This window comes from Anomaloglossus baeobatrachus, unplaced genomic scaffold, assembly GCF_048569485.1.
Source record: "Anomaloglossus baeobatrachus isolate aAnoBae1 unplaced genomic scaffold, aAnoBae1.hap1 Scaffold_322, whole genome shotgun sequence".
Classification (NCBI taxonomy): domain Eukaryota; kingdom Metazoa; phylum Chordata; class Amphibia; order Anura; family Aromobatidae; genus Anomaloglossus; species Anomaloglossus baeobatrachus.
Genome location: NW_027442614.1, coordinates 298,859 through 325,040, shown reverse-complemented (window position 1 = coordinate 325,040; position 26,182 = coordinate 298,859). Strand labels below are relative to the sequence as shown.

At 46.3% G+C, this 26,182-nt stretch overlaps 16 non-coding genes across 16 annotated transcripts; all 16 read left to right on the top strand.

Moving 5' to 3' along the window:
- The first annotated feature begins 1,019 nt into the window (after positions 1-1,019).
- LOC142269736 (U2 spliceosomal RNA) lies at positions 1,020-1,210 on the top strand. The gene has a single exon (XR_012735158.1). It is a non-coding gene; the product is annotated as a U2 spliceosomal RNA (small nuclear RNA).
- Positions 1,211-2,597: 1,387 nt separating this feature from the next.
- Positions 2,598-2,788, top strand: LOC142269735 (U2 spliceosomal RNA). Its single transcript, XR_012735157.1, has one exon. It is a non-coding gene; the product is annotated as a U2 spliceosomal RNA (small nuclear RNA).
- A 1,387-nt stretch (positions 2,789-4,175) lies between these two features.
- LOC142269734 (U2 spliceosomal RNA) lies at positions 4,176-4,366 on the top strand. Its single transcript, XR_012735156.1, has one exon. It is a non-coding gene; the product is annotated as a U2 spliceosomal RNA (small nuclear RNA).
- Positions 4,367-5,753: 1,387 nt separating this feature from the next.
- LOC142269733 (U2 spliceosomal RNA) lies at positions 5,754-5,944 on the top strand. The gene has a single exon (XR_012735155.1). It is a non-coding gene; the product is annotated as a U2 spliceosomal RNA (small nuclear RNA).
- A 1,387-nt stretch (positions 5,945-7,331) lies between these two features.
- LOC142269732 (U2 spliceosomal RNA) lies at positions 7,332-7,522 on the top strand. The gene has a single exon (XR_012735154.1). It is a non-coding gene; the product is annotated as a U2 spliceosomal RNA (small nuclear RNA).
- Positions 7,523-8,909: 1,387 nt separating this feature from the next.
- On the top strand, positions 8,910-9,100 carry LOC142269731 (U2 spliceosomal RNA). Its single transcript, XR_012735153.1, has one exon. It is a non-coding gene; the product is annotated as a U2 spliceosomal RNA (small nuclear RNA).
- A 1,387-nt stretch (positions 9,101-10,487) lies between these two features.
- LOC142269730 (U2 spliceosomal RNA) lies at positions 10,488-10,678 on the top strand. Its single transcript, XR_012735152.1, has one exon. It is a non-coding gene; the product is annotated as a U2 spliceosomal RNA (small nuclear RNA).
- Positions 10,679-12,065: 1,387 nt separating this feature from the next.
- Positions 12,066-12,256, top strand: LOC142269729 (U2 spliceosomal RNA). Its single transcript, XR_012735151.1, has one exon. It is a non-coding gene; the product is annotated as a U2 spliceosomal RNA (small nuclear RNA).
- Positions 12,257-13,643: 1,387 nt separating this feature from the next.
- On the top strand, positions 13,644-13,834 carry LOC142269728 (U2 spliceosomal RNA). The gene has a single exon (XR_012735150.1). It is a non-coding gene; the product is annotated as a U2 spliceosomal RNA (small nuclear RNA).
- Positions 13,835-15,221: 1,387 nt separating this feature from the next.
- LOC142269725 (U2 spliceosomal RNA) lies at positions 15,222-15,412 on the top strand. Its single transcript, XR_012735148.1, has one exon. It is a non-coding gene; the product is annotated as a U2 spliceosomal RNA (small nuclear RNA).
- Positions 15,413-16,799: 1,387 nt separating this feature from the next.
- On the top strand, positions 16,800-16,990 carry LOC142269754 (U2 spliceosomal RNA). Its single transcript, XR_012735174.1, has one exon. It is a non-coding gene; the product is annotated as a U2 spliceosomal RNA (small nuclear RNA).
- Positions 16,991-18,377: 1,387 nt separating this feature from the next.
- LOC142269724 (U2 spliceosomal RNA) lies at positions 18,378-18,568 on the top strand. The gene has a single exon (XR_012735147.1). It is a non-coding gene; the product is annotated as a U2 spliceosomal RNA (small nuclear RNA).
- A 1,387-nt stretch (positions 18,569-19,955) lies between these two features.
- On the top strand, positions 19,956-20,146 carry LOC142269723 (U2 spliceosomal RNA). The gene has a single exon (XR_012735146.1). It is a non-coding gene; the product is annotated as a U2 spliceosomal RNA (small nuclear RNA).
- Positions 20,147-21,533: 1,387 nt separating this feature from the next.
- Positions 21,534-21,724, top strand: LOC142269722 (U2 spliceosomal RNA). Its single transcript, XR_012735145.1, has one exon. It is a non-coding gene; the product is annotated as a U2 spliceosomal RNA (small nuclear RNA).
- Positions 21,725-23,111: 1,387 nt separating this feature from the next.
- Positions 23,112-23,302, top strand: LOC142269721 (U2 spliceosomal RNA). Its single transcript, XR_012735144.1, has one exon. It is a non-coding gene; the product is annotated as a U2 spliceosomal RNA (small nuclear RNA).
- Positions 23,303-24,689: 1,387 nt separating this feature from the next.
- LOC142269720 (U2 spliceosomal RNA) lies at positions 24,690-24,880 on the top strand. The gene has a single exon (XR_012735143.1). It is a non-coding gene; the product is annotated as a U2 spliceosomal RNA (small nuclear RNA).
- Positions 24,881-26,182: the final 1,302 nt, after the last annotated feature.

Sequence of the window (26,182 nt, the reverse complement as noted above, 5' to 3'; positions counted from 1 at the left end):
CCAAAGAAAGTTACCTGTTTATTCCTATCATGCATTGGTTTTTGGGGTTTTCTTTGAGTAATGATGATCTCTTTAGTAGTCTGTTGGCGCCCTCTCCTGGAGGAATAGTTTGCTTGCTCTTGGACATTCTAAAAGAGAGGTCATGATAGACATTGAGCTTCTGAGCTCAATTGGGGACAGTCATGGGTGATGAATGTTTGCAACCTACTGCGAAGCCTCATACCGCAATATAAGGAACGTCAAATACTAAGAAAGGGCGGCCTATGAAAGAATTACTACTTTCAATAAGTACACTTAAACGGCTAATTGGGAATAGAAAAACTGTAAAAAGCCCTCTGAGAAAGCCCCCCTCTAACCTTTGATAGTAAGCTTTTCTGTAGTCTGCCTGTTGATGTATTTTCCGTTTGAACTGTGCACAACATGAAGAGACGGAACACTGGCGGCTTGTCACAATGCCCCCCGATGACATCACAATAGCGCTGCTGCCTAGAAAACAAGCTGCGCAGAAGAAGTTGTTCTTTGGGTGGGAGGGTGGGCTAGTGGAAGGAGGGGGCAATCTCTTTTTTTCCCGGGTGGTAGGGGGATGACAGGAGAAGGGAAGCGGGTGGTGAGAAAGGTACAGAGGGCAGGGTTTGGGGGCTGGGAAGGAAAGGGAAAAGATTAGGGTTTGGGGATGATGAAAGGGCTTTCTACGGGTAAGGATGGTAAAGGGTGGCAGTGACGGAAAGTCAGGCAACCTGTCCTGTCCGTCTTTTTGTATCGTGAATTGGAAAGACTGCAAGGGGGAGGGGAGTTGCTTGCGCCCTAAAGGAGGAGTTATTCAGATTCATTGCAGTGGGCGGCGGCTGCAAAACGCACCATTCTTCTTGTTTTTGCTCTGCAAAGCAGCCTTTTCAAGGGTTGGCTTGGGTGACAAAATGTCTTGTGTAGGCGTGGGTTTGTCTCCCTCTCGCTCTCTCTCCCTAAGATGTGTCCGGCATAGGCCAGGGTGCCACTCGAGGCCCAAACCAATTCTGGTTATCGCTTCTCGGCCTTTTGGCTAAGATCAAGTGTAGTATCTGTTCTTATCAGTTTAATATCTGATACGTCCCCTATCTGGGGACCATATATTAAATGGATTTTTAGAACAGGGAGATGGAAAAAGAGCTTGCTCTGTCCACTCCACGCATTGACCTGGTATTGCAGTACCTCCAGGAACGGTGCACCCCTTCTTAACCCAGTTTCCAAAAGCAGAACTCAATTCACCTGATTCATATTAGCCCGATTTAATGAATTGGAAGAAAGCATACGTCTTCATATGCACCTCAATTTGGCCCATTCACTTTTCACACTTCCTCCTTTTGTTTTTTATCTTTCACACTTTTGACTTTCTTTATTCATCCAAATAGCAAACTCATCACCACTCAACCTGACCAACTCGGCTATGTCCCCGTGCTGCAGTTCTCTGTCTTATCTAGATCATTTGCAATTGAATGGAATAGATCCCTTTTGGACAAAGTGGATTCACCTGCTGCTGCAGTGACCACAGGTGTGATAAGATCTAGAATTGGCATCTGGTGCGATCTCTCCGCTTCCACTCCAAAGAAAGTTACCTGTTTATTCCTATCATGCATTGGTTTTTGGGGTTTTCTTTGAGTAATGATGATCTCTTTAGTAGTCTGTTGGCGCCCTCTCCTGGAGGAATAGTTTGCTTGCTCTTGGACATTCTAAAAGAGAAGTCATGATAGACATTGAGCTTCTGAGCTCAATTGGGGACAGTCATGGGTGATGAATGTTTGCAACCTACTGCGAAGCCTCATACCGCAATATAAGGAACGTCAAATACTAAGAAAGGGCGGCCTATGAAAGAATTACTACTTTCAATAAGTACACTTAAACGGCTAATTGGGAATAGAAAAACTGTAAAAAGCCCTCTGAGAAAGCCCCCCTCTAACCTTTGATAGTAAGCTTTTCTGTAGTCTGCCTGTTGATGTATTTTCCGTTTGAACTGTGCACAACATGAAGAGACGGAACACTGGCGGCTTGTCACAATGCCCCCCGATGACATCACAATAGCGCTGCTGCCTAGAAAACAAGCTGCGCAGAAGAAGTTGTTCTTTGGGTGGGAGGGTGGGCTAGTGGAAGGAGGGGGCAATCTCTTTTTTTCCCGGGTGGTAGGGGGATGACAGGAGAAGGGAAGCGGGTGGTGAGAAAGGTACAGAGGGCAGGGTTTGGGGGCTGGGAAGGAAAGGGAAAAGATTAGGGTTTGGGGATGATGAAAGGGCTTTCTACGGGTAAGGATGGCAAAGGGTGGCAGTGACGGAAAGTCAGGCAACCTGTCCTGTCCGTCTTTTTGTATCGTGAATTGGAAAGACTGCAAGGGGGAGGGGAGTTGCTTGCGCCCTAAAGGAGGAGTTATTCAGATTCATTGCAGTGGGCGGCGGCTGCAAAACGCACCATTCTTCTTGTTTTTGCTCTGCAAAGCAGCCTTTTCAAGGGTTGGCTTGGGTGACAAAATGTCTTGTGTAGGCGTGGGTTTGTCTCCCTCTCGCTCTCTCTCCCTAAGATGTGTCCGGCATAGGCCAGGGTGCCACTCGAGGCCCAAACCAATTCTGGTTATCGCTTCTCGGCCTTTTGGCTAAGATCAAGTGTAGTATCTGTTCTTATCAGTTTAATATCTGATACGTCCCCTATCTGGGGACCATATATTAAATGGATTTTTAGAACAGGGAGATGGAAAAAGAGCTTGCTCTGTCCACTCCACGCATTGACCTGGTATTGCAGTACCTCCAGGAACGGTGCACCCCTTCTTAACCCAGTTTCCAAAAGCAGAACTCAATTCACCTGATTCATATTAGCCCGATTTAATGAATTGGAAGAAAGCATACGTCTTCATATGCACCTCAATTTGGCCCATTCACTTTTCACACTTCCTCCTTTTGTTTTTTATCTTTCACACTTTTGACTTTCTTTATTCATCCAAATAGCAAACTCATCACCACTCAACCTGACCAACTCGGCTATGTCCCCGTGCTGCAGTTCTCTGTCTTATCTAGATCATTTGCAATTGAATGGAATAGATCCCTTTTGGACAAAGTGGATTCACCTGCTGCTGCAGTGACCACAGGTGTGATAAGATCTAGAATTGGCATCTGGTGCGATCTCTCCGCTTCCACTCCAAAGAAAGTTACCTGTTTATTCCTATCATGCATTGGTTTTTGGGGTTTTCTTTGAGTAATGATGATCTCTTTAGTAGTCTGTTGGCGCCCTCTCCTGGAGGAATAGTTTGCTTGCTCTTGGACATTCTAAAAGAGAGGTCATGATAGACATTGAGCTTCTGAGCTCAATTGGGGACAGTCATGGGTGATGAATGTTTGCAACCTACTGCGAAGCCTCATACCGCAATATAAGGAACGTCAAATACTAAGAAAGGGCGGCCTATGAAAGAATTACTACTTTCAATAAGTACACTTAAACGGCTAATTGGGAATAGAAAAACTGTAAAAAGCCCTCTGAGAAAGCCCCCCTCTAACCTTTGATAGTAAGCTTTTCTGTAGTCTGCCTGTTGATGTATTTTCCGTTTGAACTGTGCACAACATGAAGAGACGGAACACTGGCGGCTTGTCACAATGCCCCCCGATGACATCACAATAGCGCTGCTGCCTAGAAAACAAGCTGCGCAGAAGAAGTTGTTCTTTGGGTGGGAGGGTGGGCTAGTGGAAGGAGGGGGCAATCTCTTTTTTTCCCGGGTGGTAGGGGGATGACAGGAGAAGGGAAGCGGGTGGTGAGAAAGGTACAGAGGGCAGGGTTTGGGGGCTGGGAAGGAAAGGGAAAAGATTAGGGTTTGGGGATGATGAAAGGGCTTTCTACGGGTAAGGATGGCAAAGGGTGGCAGTGACGGAAAGTCAGGCAACCTGTCCTGTCCGTCTTTTTGTATCGTGAATTGGAAAGACTGCAAGGGGGAGGGGAGTTGCTTGCGCCCTAAAGGAGGAGTTATTCAGATTCATTGCAGTGGGCGGCGGCTGCAAAACGCACCATTCTTCTTGTTTTTGCTCTGCAAAGCAGCCTTTTCAAGGGTTGGCTTGGGTGACAAAATGTCTTGTGTAGGCGTGGGTTTGTCTCCCTCTCGCTCTCTCTCCCTAAGATGTGTCCGGCATAGGCCAGGGTGCCACTCGAGGCCCAAACCAATTCTGGTTATCGCTTCTCGGCCTTTTGGCTAAGATCAAGTGTAGTATCTGTTCTTATCAGTTTAATATCTGATACGTCCCCTATCTGGGGACCATATATTAAATGGATTTTTAGAACAGGGAGATGGAAAAAGAGCTTGCTCTGTCCACTCCACGCATTGACCTGGTATTGCAGTACCTCCAGGAACGGTGCACCCCTTCTTAACCCAGTTTCCAAAAGCAGAACTCAATTCACCTGATTCATATTAGCCCGATTTAATGAATTGGAAGAAAGCATACGTCTTCATATGCACCTCAATTTGGCCCATTCACTTTTCACACTTCCTCCTTTTGTTTTTTATCTTTCACACTTTTGACTTTCTTTATTCATCCAAATAGCAAACTCATCACCACTCAACCTGACCAACTCGGCTATGTCCCCGTGCTGCAGTTCTCTGTCTTATCTAGATCATTTGCAATTGAATGGAATAGATCCCTTTTGGACAAAGTGGATTCACCTGCTGCTGCAGTGACCACAGGTGTGATAAGATCTAGAATTGGCATCTGGTGCGATCTCTCCGCTTCCACTCCAAAGAAAGTTACCTGTTTATTCCTATCATGCATTGGTTTTTGGGGTTTTCTTTGAGTAATGATGATCTCTTTAGTAGTCTGTTGGCGCCCTCTCCTGGAGGAATAGTTTGCTTGCTCTTGGACATTCTAAAAGAGAGGTCATGATAGACATTGAGCTTCTGAGCTCAATTGGGGACAGTCATGGGTGATGAATGTTTGCAACCTACTGCGAAGCCTCATACCGCAATATAAGGAACGTCAAATACTAAGAAAGGGCGGCCTATGAAAGAATTACTACTTTCAATAAGTACACTTAAACGGCTAATTGGGAATAGAAAAACTGTAAAAAGCCCTCTGAGAAAGCCCCCCTCTAACCTTTGATAGTAAGCTTTTCTGTAGTCTGCCTGTTGATGTATTTTCCGTTTGAACTGTGCACAACATGAAGAGACGGAACACTGGCGGCTTGTCACAATGCCCCCCGATGACATCACAATAGCGCTGCTGCCTAGAAAACAAGCTGCGCAGAAGAAGTTGTTCTTTGGGTGGGAGGGTGGGCTAGTGGAAGGAGGGGGCAATCTCTTTTTTTCCCGGGTGGTAGGGGGATGACAGGAGAAGGGAAGCGGGTGGTGAGAAAGGTACAGAGGGCAGGGTTTGGGGGCTGGGAAGGAAAGGGAAAAGATTAGGGTTTGGGGATGATGAAAGGGCTTTCTACGGGTAAGGATGGCAAAGGGTGGCAGTGACGGAAAGTCAGGCAACCTGTCCTGTCCGTCTTTTTGTATCGTGAATTGGAAAGACTGCAAGGGGGAGGGGAGTTGCTTGCGCCCTAAAGGAGGAGTTATTCAGATTCATTGCAGTGGGCGGCGGCTGCAAAACGCACCATTCTTCTTGTTTTTGCTCTGCAAAGCAGCCTTTTCAAGGGTTGGCTTGGGTGACAAAATGTCTTGTGTAGGCGTGGGTTTGTCTCCCTCTCGCTCTCTCTCCCTAAGATGTGTCCGGCATAGGCCAGGGTGCCACTCGAGGCCCAAACCAATTCTGGTTATCGCTTCTCGGCCTTTTGGCTAAGATCAAGTGTAGTATCTGTTCTTATCAGTTTAATATCTGATACGTCCCCTATCTGGGGACCATATATTAAATGGATTTTTAGAACAGGGAGATGGAAAAAGAGCTTGCTCTGTCCACTCCACGCATTGACCTGGTATTGCAGTACCTCCAGGAACGGTGCACCCCTTCTTAACCCAGTTTCCAAAAGCAGAACTCAATTCACCTGATTCATATTAGCCCGATTTAATGAATTGGAAGAAAGCATACGTCTTCATATGCACCTCAATTTGGCCCATTCACTTTTCACACTTCCTCCTTTTGTTTTTTATCTTTCACACTTTTGACTTTCTTTATTCATCCAAATAGCAAACTCATCACCACTCAACCTGACCAACTCGGCTATGTCCCCGTGCTGCAGTTCTCTGTCTTATCTAGATCATTTGCAATTGAATGGAATAGATCCCTTTTGGACAAAGTGGATTCACCTGCTGCTGCAGTGACCACAGGTGTGATAAGATCTAGAATTGGCATCTGGTGCGATCTCTCCGCTTCCACTCCAAAGAAAGTTACCTGTTTATTCCTATCATGCATTGGTTTTTGGGGTTTTCTTTGAGTAATGATGATCTCTTTAGTAGTCTGTTGGCGCCCTCTCCTGGAGGAATAGTTTGCTTGCTCTTGGACATTCTAAAAGAGAGGTCATGATAGACATTGAGCTTCTGAGCTCAATTGGGGACAGTCATGGGTGATGAATGTTTGCAACCTACTGCGAAGCCTCATACCGCAATATAAGGAACGTCAAATACTAAGAAAGGGCGGCCTATGAAAGAATTACTACTTTCAATAAGTACACTTAAACGGCTAATTGGGAATAGAAAAACTGTAAAAAGCCCTCTGAGAAAGCCCCCCTCTAACCTTTGATAGTAAGCTTTTCTGTAGTCTGCCTGTTGATGTATTTTCCGTTTGAACTGTGCACAACATGAAGAGACGGAACACTGGCGGCTTGTCACAATGCCCCCCGATGACATCACAATAGCGCTGCTGCCTAGAAAACAAGCTGCGCAGAAGAAGTTGTTCTTTGGGTGGGAGGGTGGGCTAGTGGAAGGAGGGGGCAATCTCTTTTTTTCCCGGGTGGTAGGGGGATGACAGGAGAAGGGAAGCGGGTGGTGAGAAAGGTACAGAGGGCAGGGTTTGGGGGCTGGGAAGGAAAGGGAAAAGATTAGGGTTTGGGGATGATGAAAGGGCTTTCTACGGGTAAGGATGGCAAAGGGTGGCAGTGACGGAAAGTCAGGCAACCTGTCCTGTCCGTCTTTTTGTATCGTGAATTGGAAAGACTGCAAGGGGGAGGGGAGTTGCTTGCGCCCTAAAGGAGGAGTTATTCAGATTCATTGCAGTGGGCGGCGGCTGCAAAACGCACCATTCTTCTTGTTTTTGCTCTGCAAAGCAGCCTTTTCAAGGGTTGGCTTGGGTGACAAAATGTCTTGTGTAGGCGTGGGTTTGTCTCCCTCTCGCTCTCTCTCCCTAAGATGTGTCCGGCATAGGCCAGGGTGCCACTCGAGGCCCAAACCAATTCTGGTTATCGCTTCTCGGCCTTTTGGCTAAGATCAAGTGTAGTATCTGTTCTTATCAGTTTAATATCTGATACGTCCCCTATCTGGGGACCATATATTAAATGGATTTTTAGAACAGGGAGATGGAAAAAGAGCTTGCTCTGTCCACTCCACGCATTGACCTGGTATTGCAGTACCTCCAGGAACGGTGCACCCCTTCTTAACCCAGTTTCCAAAAGCAGAACTCAATTCACCTGATTCATATTAGCCCGATTTAATGAATTGGAAGAAAGCATACGTCTTCATATGCACCTCAATTTGGCCCATTCACTTTTCACACTTCCTCCTTTTGTTTTTTATCTTTCACACTTTTGACTTTCTTTATTCATCCAAATAGCAAACTCATCACCACTCAACCTGACCAACTCGGCTATGTCCCCGTGCTGCAGTTCTCTGTCTTATCTAGATCATTTGCAATTGAATGGAATAGATCCCTTTTGGACAAAGTGGATTCACCTGCTGCTGCAGTGACCACAGGTGTGATAAGATCTAGAATTGGCATCTGGTGCGATCTCTCCGCTTCCACTCCAAAGAAAGTTACCTGTTTATTCCTATCATGCATTGGTTTTTGGGGTTTTCTTTGAGTAATGATGATCTCTTTAGTAGTCTGTTGGCGCCCTCTCCTGGAGGAATAGTTTGCTTGCTCTTGGACATTCTAAAAGAGAGGTCATGATAGACATTGAGCTTCTGAGCTCAATTGGGGACAGTCATGGGTGATGAATGTTTGCAACCTACTGCGAAGCCTCATACCGCAATATAAGGAACGTCAAATACTAAGAAAGGGCGGCCTATGAAAGAATTACTACTTTCAATAAGTACACTTAAACGGCTAATTGGGAATAGAAAAACTGTAAAAAGCCCTCTGAGAAAGCCCCCCTCTAACCTTTGATAGTAAGCTTTTCTGTAGTCTGCCTGTTGATGTATTTTCCGTTTGAACTGTGCACAACATGAAGAGACGGAACACTGGCGGCTTGTCACAATGCCCCCCGATGACATCACAATAGCGCTGCTGCCTAGAAAACAAGCTGCGCAGAAGAAGTTGTTCTTTGGGTGGGAGGGTGGGCTAGTGGAAGGAGGGGGCAATCTCTTTTTTTCCCGGGTGGTAGGGGGATGACAGGAGAAGGGAAGCGGGTGGTGAGAAAGGTACAGAGGGCAGGGTTTGGGGGCTGGGAAGGAAAGGGAAAAGATTAGGGTTTGGGGATGATGAAAGGGCTTTCTACGGGTAAGGATGGCAAAGGGTGGCAGTGACGGAAAGTCAGGCAACCTGTCCTGTCCGTCTTTTTGTATCGTGAATTGGAAAGACTGCAAGGGGGAGGGGAGTTGCTTGCGCCCTAAAGGAGGAGTTATTCAGATTCATTGCAGTGGGCGGCGGCTGCAAAACGCACCATTCTTCTTGTTTTTGCTCTGCAAAGCAGCCTTTTCAAGGGTTGGCTTGGGTGACAAAATGTCTTGTGTAGGCGTGGGTTTGTCTCCCTCTCGCTCTCTCTCCCTAAGATGTGTCCGGCATAGGCCAGGGTGCCACTCGAGGCCCAAACCAATTCTGGTTATCGCTTCTCGGCCTTTTGGCTAAGATCAAGTGTAGTATCTGTTCTTATCAGTTTAATATCTGATACGTCCCCTATCTGGGGACCATATATTAAATGGATTTTTAGAACAGGGAGATGGAAAAAGAGCTTGCTCTGTCCACTCCACGCATTGACCTGGTATTGCAGTACCTCCAGGAACGGTGCACCCCTTCTTAACCCAGTTTCCAAAAGCAGAACTCAATTCACCTGATTCATATTAGCCCGATTTAATGAATTGGAAGAAAGCATACGTCTTCATATGCACCTCAATTTGGCCCATTCACTTTTCACACTTCCTCCTTTTGTTTTTTATCTTTCACACTTTTGACTTTCTTTATTCATCCAAATAGCAAACTCATCACCACTCAACCTGACCAACTCGGCTATGTCCCCGTGCTGCAGTTCTCTGTCTTATCTAGATCATTTGCAATTGAATGGAATAGATCCCTTTTGGACAAAGTGGATTCACCTGCTGCTGCAGTGACCACAGGTGTGATAAGATCTAGAATTGGCATCTGGTGCGATCTCTCCGCTTCCACTCCAAAGAAAGTTACCTGTTTATTCCTATCATGCATTGGTTTTTGGGGTTTTCTTTGAGTAATGATGATCTCTTTAGTAGTCTGTTGGCGCCCTCTCCTGGAGGAATAGTTTGCTTGCTCTTGGACATTCTAAAAGAGAGGTCATGATAGACATTGAGCTTCTGAGCTCAATTGGGGACAGTCATGGGTGATGAATGTTTGCAACCTACTGCGAAGCCTCATACCGCAATATAAGGAACGTCAAATACTAAGAAAGGGCGGCCTATGAAAGAATTACTACTTTCAATAAGTACACTTAAACGGCTAATTGGGAATAGAAAAACTGTAAAAAGCCCTCTGAGAAAGCCCCCCTCTAACCTTTGATAGTAAGCTTTTCTGTAGTCTGCCTGTTGATGTATTTTCCGTTTGAACTGTGCACAACATGAAGAGACGGAACACTGGCGGCTTGTCACAATGCCCCCCGATGACATCACAATAGCGCTGCTGCCTAGAAAACAAGCTGCGCAGAAGAAGTTGTTCTTTGGGTGGGAGGGTGGGCTAGTGGAAGGAGGGGGCAATCTCTTTTTTTCCCGGGTGGTAGGGGGATGACAGGAGAAGGGAAGCGGGTGGTGAGAAAGGTACAGAGGGCAGGGTTTGGGGGCTGGGAAGGAAAGGGAAAAGATTAGGGTTTGGGGATGATGAAAGGGCTTTCTACGGGTAAGGATGGCAAAGGGTGGCAGTGACGGAAAGTCAGGCAACCTGTCCTGTCCGTCTTTTTGTATCGTGAATTGGAAAGACTGCAAGGGGGAGGGGAGTTGCTTGCGCCCTAAAGGAGGAGTTATTCAGATTCATTGCAGTGGGCGGCGGCTGCAAAACGCACCATTCTTCTTGTTTTTGCTCTGCAAAGCAGCCTTTTCAAGGGTTGGCTTGGGTGACAAAATGTCTTGTGTAGGCGTGGGTTTGTCTCCCTCTCGCTCTCTCTCCCTAAGATGTGTCCGGCATAGGCCAGGGTGCCACTCGAGGCCCAAACCAATTCTGGTTATCGCTTCTCGGCCTTTTGGCTAAGATCAAGTGTAGTATCTGTTCTTATCAGTTTAATATCTGATACGTCCCCTATCTGGGGACCATATATTAAATGGATTTTTAGAACAGGGAGATGGAAAAAGAGCTTGCTCTGTCCACTCCACGCATTGACCTGGTATTGCAGTACCTCCAGGAACGGTGCACCCCTTCTTAACCCAGTTTCCAAAAGCAGAACTCAATTCACCTGATTCATATTAGCCCGATTTAATGAATTGGAAGAAAGCATACGTCTTCATATGCACCTCAATTTGGCCCATTCACTTTTCACACTTCCTCCTTTTGTTTTTTATCTTTCACACTTTTGACTTTCTTTATTCATCCAAATAGCAAACTCATCACCACTCAACCTGACCAACTCGGCTATGTCCCCGTGCTGCAGTTCTCTGTCTTATCTAGATCATTTGCAATTGAATGGAATAGATCCCTTTTGGACAAAGTGGATTCACCTGCTGCTGCAGTGACCACAGGTGTGATAAGATCTAGAATTGGCATCTGGTGCGATCTCTCCGCTTCCACTCCAAAGAAAGTTACCTGTTTATTCCTATCATGCATTGGTTTTTGGGGTTTTCTTTGAGTAATGATGATCTCTTTAGTAGTCTGTTGGCGCCCTCTCCTGGAGGAATAGTTTGCTTGCTCTTGGACATTCTAAAAGAGAGGTCATGATAGACATTGAGCTTCTGAGCTCAATTGGGGACAGTCATGGGTGATGAATGTTTGCAACCTACTGCGAAGCCTCATACCGCAATATAAGGAACATCAAATACTAAGAAAGGGCGGCCTATGAAAGAATTACTACTTTCAATAAGTACACTTAAACGGCTAATTGGGAATAGAAAAACTGTAAAAAGCCCTCTGAGAAAGCCCCCCTCTAACCTTTGATAGTAAGCTTTTCTGTAGTCTGCCTGTTGATGTATTTTCCGTTTGAACTGTGCACAACATGAAGAGACGGAACACTGGCGGCTTGTCACAATGCCCCCCGATGACATCACAATAGCGCTGCTGCCTAGAAAACAAGCTGCGCAGAAGAAGTTGTTCTTTGGGTGGGAGGGTGGGCTAGTGGAAGGAGGGGGCAATCTCTTTTTTTCCCGGGTGGTAGGGGGATGACAGGAGAAGGGAAGCGGGTGGTGAGAAAGGTACAGAGGGCAGGGTTTGGGGGCTGGGAAGGAAAGGGAAAAGATTAGGGTTTGGGGATGATGAAAGGGCTTTCTACGGGTAAGGATGGCAAAGGGTGGCAGTGACGGAAAGTCAGGCAACCTGTCCTGTCCGTCTTTTTGTATCGTGAATTGGAAAGACTGCAAGGGGGAGGGGAGTTGCTTGCGCCCTAAAGGAGGAGTTATTCAGATTCATTGCAGTGGGCGGCGGCTGCAAAACGCACCATTCTTCTTGTTTTTGCTCTGCAAAGCAGCCTTTTCAAGGGTTGGCTTGGGTGACAAAATGTCTTGTGTAGGCGTGGGTTTGTCTCCCTCTCGCTCTCTCTCCCTAAGATGTGTCCGGCATAGGCCAGGGTGCCACTCGAAGCCCAAACCAATTCTGGTTATCGCTTCTCGGCCTTTTGGCTAAGATCAAGTGTAGTATCTGTTCTTATCAGTTTAATATCTGATACGTCCCCTATCTGGGGACCATATATTAAATGGATTTTTAGAACAGGGAGATGGAAAAAGAGCTTGCTCTGTCCACTCCACGCATTGACCTGGTATTGCAGTACCTCCAGGAACGGTGCACCCCTTCTTAACCCAGTTTCCAAAAGCAGAACTCAATTCACCTGATTCATATTAGCCCGATTTAATGAATTGGAAGAAAGCATACGTCTTCATATGCACCTCAATTTGGCCCATTCACTTTTCACACTTCCTCCTTTTGTTTTTTATCTTTCACACTTTTGACTTTCTTTATTCATCCAAATAGCAAACTCATCACCACTCAACCTGACCAACTCGGCTATGTCCCCGTGCTGCAGTTCTCTGTCTTATCTAGATCATTTGCAATTGAATGGAATAGATCCCTTTTGGACAAAGTGGATTCACCTGCTGCTGCAGTGACCACAGGTGTGATAAGATCTAGAATTGGCATCTGGTGCGATCTCTCCGCTTCCACTCCAAAGAAAGTTACCTGTTTATTCCTATCATGCATTGGTTTTTGGGGTTTTCTTTGAGTAATGATGATCTCTTTAGTAGTCTGTTGGCGCCCTCTCCTGGAGGAATAGTTTGCTTGCTCTTGGACATTCTAAAAGAGAGGTCATGATAGACATTGAGCTTCTGAGCTCAATTGGGGACAGTCATGGGTGATGAATGTTTGCAACCTACTGCGAAGCCTCATACCGCAATATAAGGAACGTCAAATACTAAGAAAGGGCGGCCTATGAAAGAATTACTACTTTCAATAAGTACACTTAAACGGCTAATTGGGAATAGAAAAACTGTAAAAAGCCCTCTGAGAAAGCCCCCCTCTAACCTTTGATAGTAAGCTTTTCTGTAGTCTGCCTGTTGATGTATTTTCCGTTTGAACTGTGCACAACATGAAGAGACGGAACACTGGCGGCTTGTCACAATGCCCCCCGATGACATCACAATAGCGCTGCTGCCTAGAAAACAAGCTGCGCAGAAGAAGTTGTTCTTTGGGTGGGAGGGTGGGCTAGTGGAAGGAGGGGGCAATCTCTTTTTTTCCCGGGTGGTAGGGGGATGACAGGAGAAGGGAAGCGGGTGGTGAGAAAGGTACAGAGGGCAGGGTTTGGGGGCTGGGAAGGAAAGGGAAAAGATTAGGGTTTGGGGATGATGAAAGGGCTTTCTACGGGTAAGGATGGCAAAGGGTGGCAGTGACGGAAAGTCAGGCAACCTGTCCTGTCCGTCTTTTTGTATCGTGAATTGGAAAGACTGCAAGGGGGAGGGGAGTTGCTTGCGCCCTAAAGGAGGAGTTATTCAGATTCATTGCAGTGGGCGGCGGCTGCAAAACGCACCATTCTTCTTGTTTTTGCTCTGCAAAGCAGCCTTTTCAAGGGTTGGCTTGGGTGACAAAATGTCTTGTGTAGGCGTGGGTTTGTCTCCCTCTCGCTCTCTCTCCCTAAGATGTGTCCGGCATAGGCCAGGGTGCCACTCGAGGCCCAAACCAATTCTGGTTATCGCTTCTCGGCCTTTTGGCTAAGATCAAGTGTAGTATCTGTTCTTATCAGTTTAATATCTGATACGTCCCCTATCTGGGGACCATATATTAAATGGATTTTTAGAACAGGGAGATGGAAAAAGAGCTTGCTCTGTCCACTCCACGCATTGACCTGGTATTGCAGTACCTCCAGGAACGGTGCACCCCTTCTTAACCCAGTTTCCAAAAGCAGAACTCAATTCACCTGATTCATATTAGCCCGATTTAATGAATTGGAAGAAAGCATACGTCTTCATATGCACCTCAATTTGGCCCATTCACTTTTCACACTTCCTCCTTTTGTTTTTTATCTTTCACACTTTTGACTTTCTTTATTCATCCAAATAGCAAACTCATCACCACTCAACCTGACCAACTCGGCTATGTCCCCGTGCTGCAGTTCTCTGTCTTATCTAGATCATTTGCAATTGAATGGAATAGATCCCTTTTGGACAAAGTGGATTCACCTGCTGCTGCAGTGACCACAGGTGTGATAAGATCTAGAATTGGCATCTGGTGCGATCTCTCCGCTTCCACTCCAAAGAAAGTTACCTGTTTATTCCTATCATGCATTGGTTTTTGGGGTTTTCTTTGAGTAATGATGATCTCTTTAGTAGTCTGTTGGCGCCCTCTCCTGGAGGAATAGTTTGCTTGCTCTTGGACATTCTAAAAGAGAGGTCATGATAGACATTGAGCTTCTGAGCTCAATTGGGGACAGTCATGGGTGATGAATGTTTGCAACCTACTGCGAAGCCTCATACCGCAATATAAGGAACGTCAAATACTAAGAAAGGGCGGCCTATGAAAGAATTACTACTTTCAATAAGTACACTTAAACGGCTAATTGGGAATAGAAAAACTGTAAAAAGCCCTCTGAGAAAGCCCCCCTCTAACCTTTGATAGTAAGCTTTTCTGTAGTCTGCCTGTTGATGTATTTTCCGTTTGAACTGTGCACAACATGAAGAGACGGAACACTGGCGGCTTGTCACAATGCCCCCCGATGACATCACAATAGCGCTGCTGCCTAGAAAACAAGCTGCGCAGAAGAAGTTGTTCTTTGGGTGGGAGGGTGGGCTAGTGGAAGGAGGGGGCAATCTCTTTTTTTCCCGGGTGGTAGGGGGATGACAGGAGAAGGGAAGCGGGTGGTGAGAAAGGTACAGAGGGCAGGGTTTGGGGGCTGGGAAGGAAAGGGAAAAGATTAGGGTTTGGGGATGATGAAAGGGCTTTCTACGGGTAAGGATGGCAAAGGGTGGCAGTGACGGAAAGTCAGGCAACCTGTCCTGTCCGTCTTTTTGTATCGTGAATTGGAAAGACTGCAAGGGGGAGGGGAGTTGCTTGCGCCCTAAAGGAGGAGTTATTCAGATTCATTGCAGTGGGCGGCGGCTGCAAAACGCACCATTCTTCTTGTTTTTGCTCTGCAAAGCAGCCTTTTCAAGGGTTGGCTTGGGTGACAAAATGTCTTGTGTAGGCGTGGGTTTGTCTCCCTCTCGCTCTCTCTCCCTAAGATGTGTCCGGCATAGGCCAGGGTGCCACTCGAGGCCCAAACCAATTCTGGTTATCGCTTCTCGGCCTTTTGGCTAAGATCAAGTGTAGTATCTGTTCTTATCAGTTTAATATCTGATACGTCCCCTATCTGGGGACCATATATTAAATGGATTTTTAGAACAGGGAGATGGAAAAAGAGCTTGCTCTGTCCACTCCACGCATTGACCTGGTATTGCAGTACCTCCAGGAACGGTGCACCCCTTCTTAACCCAGTTTCCAAAAGCAGAACTCAATTCACCTGATTCATATTAGCCCGATTTAATGAATTGGAAGAAAGCATACGTCTTCATATGCACCTCAATTTGGCCCATTCACTTTTCACACTTCCTCCTTTTGTTTTTTATCTTTCACACTTTTGACTTTCTTTATTCATCCAAATAGCAAACTCATCACCACTCAACCTGACCAACTCGGCTATGTCCCCGTGCTGCAGTTCTCTGTCTTATCTAGATCATTTGCAATTGAATGGAATAGATCCCTTTTGGACAAAGTGGATTCACCTGCTGCTGCAGTGACCACAGGTGTGATAAGATCTAGAATTGGCATCTGGTGCGATCTCTCCGCTTCCACTCCAAAGAAAGTTACCTGTTTATTCCTATCATGCATTGGTTTTTGGGGTTTTCTTTGAGTAATGATGATCTCTTTAGTAGTCTGTTGGCGCCCTCTCCTGGAGGAATAGTTTGCTTGCTCTTGGACATTCTAAAAGAGAGGTCATGATAGACATTGAGCTTCTGAGCTCAATTGGGGACAGTCATGGGTGATGAATGTTTGCAACCTACTGCGAAGCCTCATACCGCAATATAAGGAACGTCAAATACTAAGAAAGGGCGGCCTATGAAAGAATTACTACTTTCAATAAGTACACTTAAACGGCTAATTGGGAATAGAAAAACTGTAAAAAGCCCTCTGAGAAAGCCCCCCTCTAACCTTTGATAGTAAGCTTTTCTGTAGTCTGCCTGTTGATGTATTTTCCGTTTGAACTGTGCACAACATGAAGAGACGGAACACTGGCGGCTTGTCACAATGCCCCCCGATGACATCACAATAGCGCTGCTGCCTAGAAAACAAGCTGCGCAGAAGAAGTTGTTCTTTGGGTGGGAGGGTGGGCTAGTGGAAGGAGGGGGCAATCTCTTTTTTTCCCGGGTGGTAGGGGGATGACAGGAGAAGGGAAGCGGGTGGTGAGAAAGGTACAGAGGGCAGGGTTTGGGGGCTGGGAAGGAAAGGGAAAAGATTAGGGTTTGGGGATGATGAAAGGGCTTTCTACGGGTAAGGATGGCAAAGGGTGGCAGTGACGGAAAGTCAGGCAACCTGTCCTGTCCGTCTTTTTGTATCGTGAATTGGAAAGACTGCAAGGGGGAGGGGAGTTGCTTGCGCCCTAAAGGAGGAGTTATTCAGATTCATTGCAGTGGGCGGCGGCTGCAAAACGCACCATTCTTCTTGTTTTTGCTCTGCAAAGCAGCCTTTTCAAGGGTTGGCTTGGGTGACAAAATGTCTTGTGTAGGCGTGGGTTTGTCTCCCTCTCGCTCTCTCTCCCTAAGATGTGTCCGGCATAGGCCAGGGTGCCACTCGAGGCCCAAACCAATTCTGGTTATCGCTTCTCGGCCTTTTGGCTAAGATCAAGTGTAGGATCTGTTCTTATCAGTTTAATATCTGATACGTCCCCTATCTGGGGACCATATATTAAATGGATTTTTAGAACAGGGAGATGGAAAAAGAGCTTGCTCTGTCCACTCCACGCATTGACCTGGTATTGCAGTACCTCCAGGAACGGTGCACCCCTTCTTAACCCAGTTTCCAAAAGCAGAACTCAATTCACCTGATTCATATTAGCCCGATTTAATGAATTGGAAGAAAGCATACGTCTTCATATGCACCTCAATTTGGCCCATTCACTTTTCACACTTCCTCCTTTTGTTTTTTATCTTTCACACTTTTGACTTTCTTTATTCATCCAAATAGCAAACTCATCACCACTCAACCTGACCAACTCGGCTATGTCCCCGTGCTGCAGTTCTCTGTCTTATCTAGATCATTTGCAATTGAATGGAATAGATCCCTTTTGGACAAAGTGGATTCACCTGCTGCTGCAGTGACCACAGGTGTGATAAGATCTAGAATTGGCATCTGGTGCGATCTCTCCGCTTCCACTCCAAAGAAAGTTACCTGTTTATTCCTATCATGCATTGGTTTTTGGGGTTTTCTTTGAGTAATGATGATCTCTTTAGTAGTCTGTTGGCGCCCTCTCCTGGAGGAATAGTTTGCTTGCTCTTGGACATTCTAAAAGAGAGGTCATGATAGACATTGAGCTTCTGAGCTCAATTGGGGACAGTCATGGGTGATGAATGTTTGCAACCTACTGCGAAGCCTCATACCGCAATATAAGGAACGTCAAATACTAAGAAAGGGCGGCCTATGAAAGAATTACTACTTTCAATAAGTACACTTAAACGGCTAATTGGGAATAGAAAAACTGTAAAAAGCCCTCTGAGAAAGCCCCCCTCTAACCTTTGATAGTAAGCTTTTCTGTAGTCTGCCTGTTGATGTATTTTCCGTTTGAACTGTGCACAACATGAAGAGACGGAACACTGGCGGCTTGTCACAATGCCCCCCGATGACATCACAATAGCGCTGCTGCCTAGAAAACAAGCTGCGCAGAAGAAGTTGTTCTTTGGGTGGGAGGGTGGGCTAGTGGAAGGAGGGGGCAATCTCTTTTTTTCCCGGGTGGTAGGGGGATGACAGGAGAAGGGAAGCGGGTGGTGAGAAAGGTACAGAGGGCAGGGTTTGGGGGCTGGGAAGGAAAGGGAAAAGATTAGGGTTTGGGGATGATGAAAGGGCTTTCTACGGGTAAGGATGGCAAAGGGTGGCAGTGACGGAAAGTCAGGCAACCTGTCCTGTCCGTCTTTTTGTATCGTGAATTGGAAAGACTGCAAGGGGGAGGGGAGTTGCTTGCGCCCTAAAGGAGGAGTTATTCAGATTCATTGCAGTGGGCGGCGGCTGCAAAACGCACCATTCTTCTTGTTTTTGCTCTGCAAAGCAGCCTTTTCAAGGGTTGGCTTGGGTGACAAAATGTCTTGTGTAGGCGTGGGTTTGTCTCCCTCTCGCTCTCTCTCCCTAAGATGTGTCCGGCATAGGCCAGGGTGCCACTCGAGGCCCAAACCAATTCTGGTTATCGCTTCTCGGCCTTTTGGCTAAGATCAAGTGTAGTATCTGTTCTTATCAGTTTAATATCTGATACGTCCCCTATCTGGGGACCATATATTAAATGGATTTTTAGAACAGGGAGATGGAAAAAGAGCTTGCTCTGTCCACTCCACGCATTGACCTGGTATTGCAGTACCTCCAGGAACGGTGCACCCCTTCTTAACCCAGTTTCCAAAAGCAGAACTCAATTCACCTGATTCATATTAGCCCGATTTAATGAATTGGAAGAAAGCATACGTCTTCATATGCACCTCAATTTGGCCCATTCACTTTTCACACTTCCTCCTTTTGTTTTTTATCTTTCACACTTTTGACTTTCTTTATTCATCCAAATAGCAAACTCATCACCACTCAACCTGACCAACTCGGCTATGTCCCCGTGCTGCAGTTCTCTGTCTTATCTAGATCATTTGCAATTGAATGGAATAGATCCCTTTTGGACAAAGTGGATTCACCTGCTGCTGCAGTGACCACAGGTGTGATAAGATCTAGAATTGGCATCTGGTGCGATCTCTCCGCTTCCACTCCAAAGAAAGTTACCTGTTTATTCCTATCATGCATTGGTTTTTGGGGTTTTCTTTGAGTAATGATGATCTCTTTAGTAGTCTGTTGGCGCCCTCTCCTGGAGGAATAGTTTGCTTGCTCTTGGACATTCTAAAAGAGAGGTCATGATAGACATTGAGCTTCTGAGCTCAATTGGGGACAGTCATGGGTGATGAATGTTTGCAACCTACTGCGAAGCCTCATACCGCAATATAAGGAACGTCAAATACTAAGAAAGGGCGGCCTATGAAAGAATTACTACTTTCAATAAGTACACTTAAACGGCTAATTGGGAATAGAAAAACTGTAAAAAGCCCTCTGAGAAAGCCCCCCTCTAACCTTTGATAGTAAGCTTTTCTGTAGTCTGCCTGTTGATGTATTTTCCGTTTGAACTGTGCACAACATGAAGAGACGGAACACTGGCGGCTTGTCACAATGCCCCCCGATGACATCACAATAGCGCTGCTGCCTAGAAAACAAGCTGCGCAGAAGAAGTTGTTCTTTGGGTGGGAGGGTGGGCTAGTGGAAGGAGGGGGCAATCTCTTTTTTTCCCGGGTGGTAGGGGGATGACAGGAGAAGGGAAGCGGGTGGTGAGAAAGGTACAGAGGGCAGGGTTTGGGGGCTGGGAAGGAAAGGGAAAAGATTAGGGTTTGGGGATGATGAAAGGGCTTTCTACGGGTAAGGATGGCAAAGGGTGGCAGTGACGGAAAGTCAGGCAACCTGTCCTGTCCGTCTTTTTGTATCGTGAATTGGAAAGACTGCAAGGGGGAGGGGAGTTGCTTGCGCCCTAAAGGAGGAGTTATTCAGATTCATTGCAGTGGGCGGCGGCTGCAAAACGCACCATTCTTCTTGTTTTTGCTCTGCAAAGCAGCCTTTTCAAGGGTTGGCTTGGGTGACAAAATGTCTTGTGTAGGCGTGGGTTTGTCTCCCTCTCGCTCTCTCTCCCTAAGATGTGTCCGGCATAGGCCAGGGTGCCACTCGAGGCCCAAACCAATTCTGGTTATCGCTTCTCGGCCTTTTGGCTAAGATCAAGTGTAGTATCTGTTCTTATCAGTTTAATATCTGATACGTCCCCTATCTGGGGACCATATATTAAATGGATTTTTAGAACAGGGAGATGGAAAAAGAGCTTGCTCTGTCCACTCCACGCATTGACCTGGTATTGCAGTACCTCCAGGAACGGTGCACCCCTTCTTAACCCAGTTTCCAAAAGCAGAACTCAATTCACCTGATTCATATTAGCCCGATTTAATGAATTGGAAGAAAGCATACGTCTTCATATGCACCTCAATTTGGCCCATTCACTTTTCACACTTCCTCCTTTTGTTTTTTATCTTTCACACTTTTGACTTTCTTTATTCATCCAAATAGCAAACTCATCACCACTCAACCTGACCAACTCGGCTATGTCCCCGTGCTGCAGTTCTCTGTCTTATCTAGATCATTTGCAATTGAATGGAATAGATCCCTTTTGGACAAAGTGGATTCACCTGCTGCTGCAGTGACCACAGGTGTGATAAGATCTAGAATTGGCATCTGGTGCGATCTCTCCGCTTCCACTCCAAAGAAAGTTACCTGTTTATTCCTATCATGCATTGGTTTTTGGGGTTTTCTTTGAGTAATGATGATCTCTTTAGTAGTCTGTTGGCGCCCTCTCCTGGAGGAATAGTTTGCTTGCTCTTGGACATTCTAAAAGAGAGGTCATGATAGACATTGAGCTTCTGAGCTCAATTGGGGACAGTCATGGGTGATGAATGTTTGCAACCTACTGCGAAGCCTCATACCGCAATATAAGGAACGTCAAATACTAAGAAAGGGCGGCCTATGAAAGAATTACTACTTTCAATAAGTACACTTAAACGGCTAATTGGGAATAGAAAAACTGTAAAAAGCCCTCTGAGAAAGCCCCCCTCTAACCTTTGATAGTAAGCTTTTCTGTAGTCTGCCTGTTGATGTATTTTCCGTTTGAACTGTGCACAACATGAAGAGACGGAACACTGGCGGCTTGTCACAATGCCCCCCGATGACATCACAATAGCGCTGCTGCCTAGAAAACAAGCTGCGCAGAAGAAGTTGTTCTTTGGGTGGGAGGGTGGGCTAGTGGAAGGAGGGGGCAATCTCTTTTTTTCCCGGGTGGTAGGGGGATGACAGGAGAAGGGAAGCGGGTGGTGAGAAAGGTACAGAGGGCAGGGTTTGGGGGCTGGGAAGGAAAGGGAAAAGATTAGGGTTTGGGGATGATGAAAGGGCTTTCTACGGGTAAGGATGGCAAAGGGTGGCAGTGACGGAAAGTCAGGCAACCTGTCCTGTCCGTCTTTTTGTATCGTGAATTGGAAAGACTGCAAGGGGGAGGGGAGTTGCTTGCGCCCTAAAGGAGGAGTTATTCAGATTCATTGCAGTGGGCGGCGGCTGCAAAACGCACCATTCTTCTTGTTTTTGCTCTGCAAAGCAGCCTTTTCAAGGGTTGGCTTGGGTGACAAAATGTCTTGTGTAGGCGTGGGTTTGTCTCCCTCTCGCTCTCTCTCCCTAAGATGTGTCCGGCATAGGCCAGGGTGCCACTCGAGGCCCAAACCAATTCTGGTTATCGCTTCTCGGCCTTTTGGCTAAGATCAAGTGTAGTATCTGTTCTTATCAGTTTAATATCTGATACGTCCCCTATCTGGGGACCATATATTAAATGGATTTTTAGAACAGGGAGATGGAAAAAGAGCTTGCTCTGTCCACTCCACGCATTGACCTGGTATTGCAGTACCTCCAGGAACGGTGCACCCCTTCTTAACCCAGTTTCCAAAAGCAGAACTCAATTCACCTGATTCATATTAGCCCGATTTAATGAATTGGAAGAAAGCATACGTCTTCATATGCACCTCAATTTGGCCCATTCACTTTTCACACTTCCTCCTTTTGTTTTTTATCTTTCACACTTTTGACTTTCTTTATTCATCCAAATAGCAAACTCATCACCACTCAACCTGACCAACTCGGCTATGTCCCCGTGCTGCAGTTCTCTGTCTTATCTAGATCATTTGCAATTGAATGGAATAGATCCCTTTTGGACAAAGTGGATTCACCTGCTGCTGCAGTGACCACAGGTGGGATAAGATCTAGAATTGGCATCTGGTGCGATCTCTCCGCTTCCACTCCAAAGAAAGTTACCTGTTTATTCCTATCATGCATTGGTTTTTGGGGTTTTCTTTGAGTAATGATGATCTCTTTAGTAGTCTGTTGGCGCCCTCTCCTGGAGGAATAGTTTGCTTGCTCTTGGACATTCTAAAAGAGAGGTCATGATAGACATTGAGCTTCTGAGCTCAATTGGGGACAGTCATGGGTGATGAATGTTTGCAACCTACTGCGAAGCCTCATACCGCAATATAAGGAACGTCAAATACTAAGAAAGGGCGGCCTATGAAAGAATTACTACTTTCAATAAGTACACTTAAACGGCTAATTGGGAATAGAAAAACTGTAAAAAGCCCTCTGAGAAAGCCCCCCTCTAACCTTTGATAGTAAGCTTTTCTGTAGTCTGCCTGTTGATGTATTTTCCGTTTGAACTGTGCACAACATGAAGAGACGGAACACTGGCGGCTTGTCACAATGCCCCCCGATGACATCACAATAGCGCTGCTGCCTAGAAAACAAGCTGCGCAGAAGAAGTTGTTCTTTGGGTGGGAGGGTGGGCTAGTGGAAGGAGGGGGCAATCTCTTTTTTTCCCGGGTGGTAGGGGGATGACAGGAGAAGGGAAGCGGGTGGTGAGAAAGGTACAGAGGGCAGGGTTTGGGGGCTGGGAAGGAAAGGGAAAAGATTAGGGTTTGGGGATGATGAAAGGGCTTTCTACGGGTAAGGATGGCAAAGGGTGGCAGTGACGGAAAGTCAGGCAACCTGTCCTGTCCGTCTTTTTGTATCGTGAATTGGAAAGACTGCAAGGGGGAGGGGAGTTGCTTGCGCCCTAAAGGAGGAGTTATTCAGATTCATTGCAGTGGGCGGCGGCTGCAAAACGCACCATTCTTCTTGTTTTTGCTCTGCAAAGCAGCCTTTTCAAGGGTTGGCTTGGGTGACAAAATGTCTTGTGTAGGCGTGGGTTTGTCTCCCTCTCGCTCTCTCTCCCTAAGATGTGTCCGGCATAGGCCAGGGTGCCACTCGAGGCCCAAACCAATTCTGGTTATCGCTTCTCGGCCTTTTGGCTAAGATCAAGTGTAGTATCTGTTCTTATCAGTTTAATATCTGATACGTCCCCTATCTGGGGACCATATATTAAATGGATTTTTAGAACAGGGAGATGGAAAAAGAGCTTGCTCTGTCCACTCCACGCATTGACCTGGTATTGCAGTACCTCCAGGAACGGTGCACCCCTTCTTAACCCAGTTTCCAAAAGCAGAACTCAATTCACCTGATTCATATTAGCCCGATTTAATGAATTGGAAGAAAGCATACGTCTTCATATGCACCTCAATTTGGCCCATTCACTTTTCACACTTCCTCCTTTTGTTTTTTATCTTTCACACTTTTGACTTTCTTTATTCATCCAAATAGCAAACTCATCACCACTCAACCTGACCAACTCGCCTATGTCCCCGTGCTGCAGTTCTCTGTCTTATCTAGATCATTTGCAATTGAATGGAATAGATCCCTTTTGGACAAAGTGGATTCACCTGCTGCTGCAGTGACCACAGGTGTGATAAGATCTAGAATTGGCATCTGGTGCGATCTCTCCGCTTCCACTCCAAAGAAAGTTACCTGTTTATTCCTATCATGCATTGGTTTTTGGGGTTTTCTTTGAGTAATGATGATCTCTTTAGTAGTCTGTTGGCGCCCTCTCCTGGAGGAATAGTTTGCTTGCTCTTGGACATTCTAAAAGAGAGGTCATGATAGACATTGAGCTTCTGAGCTCAATTGGGGACAGTCATGGGTGATGAATGTTTGCAACCTACTGCGAAGCCTCATACCGCAATATAAGGAACGTCAAATACTAAGAAAGGGCGGCCTATGAAAGAATTACTACTTTCAATAAGTACACTTAAACGGCTAATTGGGAATAGAAAAACTGTAAAAAGCCCTCTGAGAAAGCCCCCCTCTAACCTTTGATAGTAAGCTTTTCTGTAGTCTGCCTGTTGATGTATTTTCCGTTTGAACTGTGCACAACATGAAGAGACGGAACACTGGCGGCTTGTCACAATGCCCTCCGATGACATCACAATAGCGCTGCTGCCTAGAAAACAAGCTGCGCAGAAGAAGTTGTTCTTTGGGTGGGAGGGTGGGCTAGTGGAAGGAGGGGGCAATCTCTTTTTTTCCCGGGTGGTAGGGGGATGACAGGAGAAGGGAAGCGGGTGGTGAGAAAGGTACAGAGGGCAGGGTTTGGGGGCTGGGAAGGAAAGGGAAAAGATTAGGGTTTGGGGATGATGAAAGGGCTTTCTACGGGTAAGGATGGCAAAGGGTGGCAGTGACGGAAAGTCAGGCAACCTGTCCTGTCCGTCTTTTTGTATCGTGAATTGGAAAGACTGCAAGGGGGAGGGGAGTTGCTTGCGCCCTAAAGGAGGAGTTATTCAGATTCATTGCAGTGGGCGGCGGCTGCAAAACGCACCATTCTTCTTGTTTTTGCTCTGCAAAGCAGCCTTTTCAAGGGTTGGCTTGGGTGACAAAATGTCTTGTGTAGGCGTGGGTTTGTCTCCCTCTCGCTCTCTCTCCCTAAGATGTGTCCGGCATAGGCCAGGGTGCCACTCGAGGCCCAAACCAATTCTGGTTATCGCTTCTCGGCCTTTTGGCTAAGATCAAGTGTAGTATCTGTTCTTATCAGTTTAATATCTGATACGTCCCCTATCTGGGGACCATATATTAAATGGATTTTTAGAACAGGGAGATGGAAAAAGAGCTTGCTCTGTCCACTCCACGCATTGACCTGGTATTGCAGTACCTCCAGGAACGGTGCACCCCTTCTTAACCCAGTTTCCAAAAGCAGAACTCAATTCACCTGATTCATATTAGCCCGATTTAATGAATTGGAAGAAAGCATACGTCTTCATATGCACCTCAATTTGGCCCATTCACTTTTCACACTTCCTCCTTTTGTTTTTTATCTTTCACACTTTTGACTTTCTTTATTCATCCAAATAGCAAACTCATCACCACTCAACCTGACCAACTCGGCTATGTCCCCGTGCTGCAGTTCTCTGTCTTATCTAGATCATTTGCAATTGAATGGAATAGATCCCTTTTGGACAAAGTGGATTCACCTGCTGCTGCAGTGACCACAGGTGTGATAAGATCTAGAATTGGCATCTGGTGCGATCTCTCCGCTTCCACTCCAAAGAAAGTTACCTGTTTATTCCTATCATGCATTGGTTTTTGGGGTTTTCTTTGAGTAATGATGATCTCTTTAGTAGTCTGTTGGCGCCCTCTCCTGGAGGAATAGTTTGCTTGCTCTTGGACATTCTAAAAGAGAGGTCATGATAGACATTGAGCTTCTGAGCTCAATTGGGGACAGTCATGGGTGATGAATGTTTGCAACCTACTGCGAAGCCTCATACCGCAATATAAGGAACGTCAAATACTAAGAAAGGGCGGCCTATGAAAGAATTACTACTTTCAATAAGTACACTTAAACGGCTAATTGGGAATAGAAAAACTGTAAAAAGCCCTCTGAGAAAGCCCCCCTCTAACCTTTGATAGTAAGCTTTTCTGTAGTCTGCCTGTTGATGTATTTTCCGTTTGAACTGTGCACAACATGAAGAGACGGAACACTGGCGGCTTGTCACAATGCCCCCCGATGACATCACAATAGCGCTGCTGCCTAGAAAACAAGCTGCGCAGAAGAAGTTGTTCTTTGGGTGGGAGGGTGGGCTAGTGGAAGGAGGGGGCAATCTCTTTTTTTCCCGGGTGGTAGGGGGATGACAGGAGAAGGGAAGCGGGTGGTGAGAAAGGTACAGAGGGCAGGGTTTGGGGGCTGGGAAGGAAAGGGAAAAGATTAGGGTTTGGGGATGATGAAAGGGCTTTCTACGGGTAAGGATGGCAAAGGGTGGCAGTGACGGAAAGTCAGGCAACCTGTCCTGTCCGTCTTTTTGTATCGTGAATTGGAAAGACTGCAAGGGGGAGGGGAGTTGCTTGCGCCCTAAAGGAGGAGTTATTCAGATTCATTGCAGTGGGCGGCGGCTGCAAAACGCACCATTCTTCTTGTTTTTGCTCTGCAAAGCAGCCTTTTCAAGGGTTGGCTTGGGTGACAAAATGTCTTGTGTAGGCGT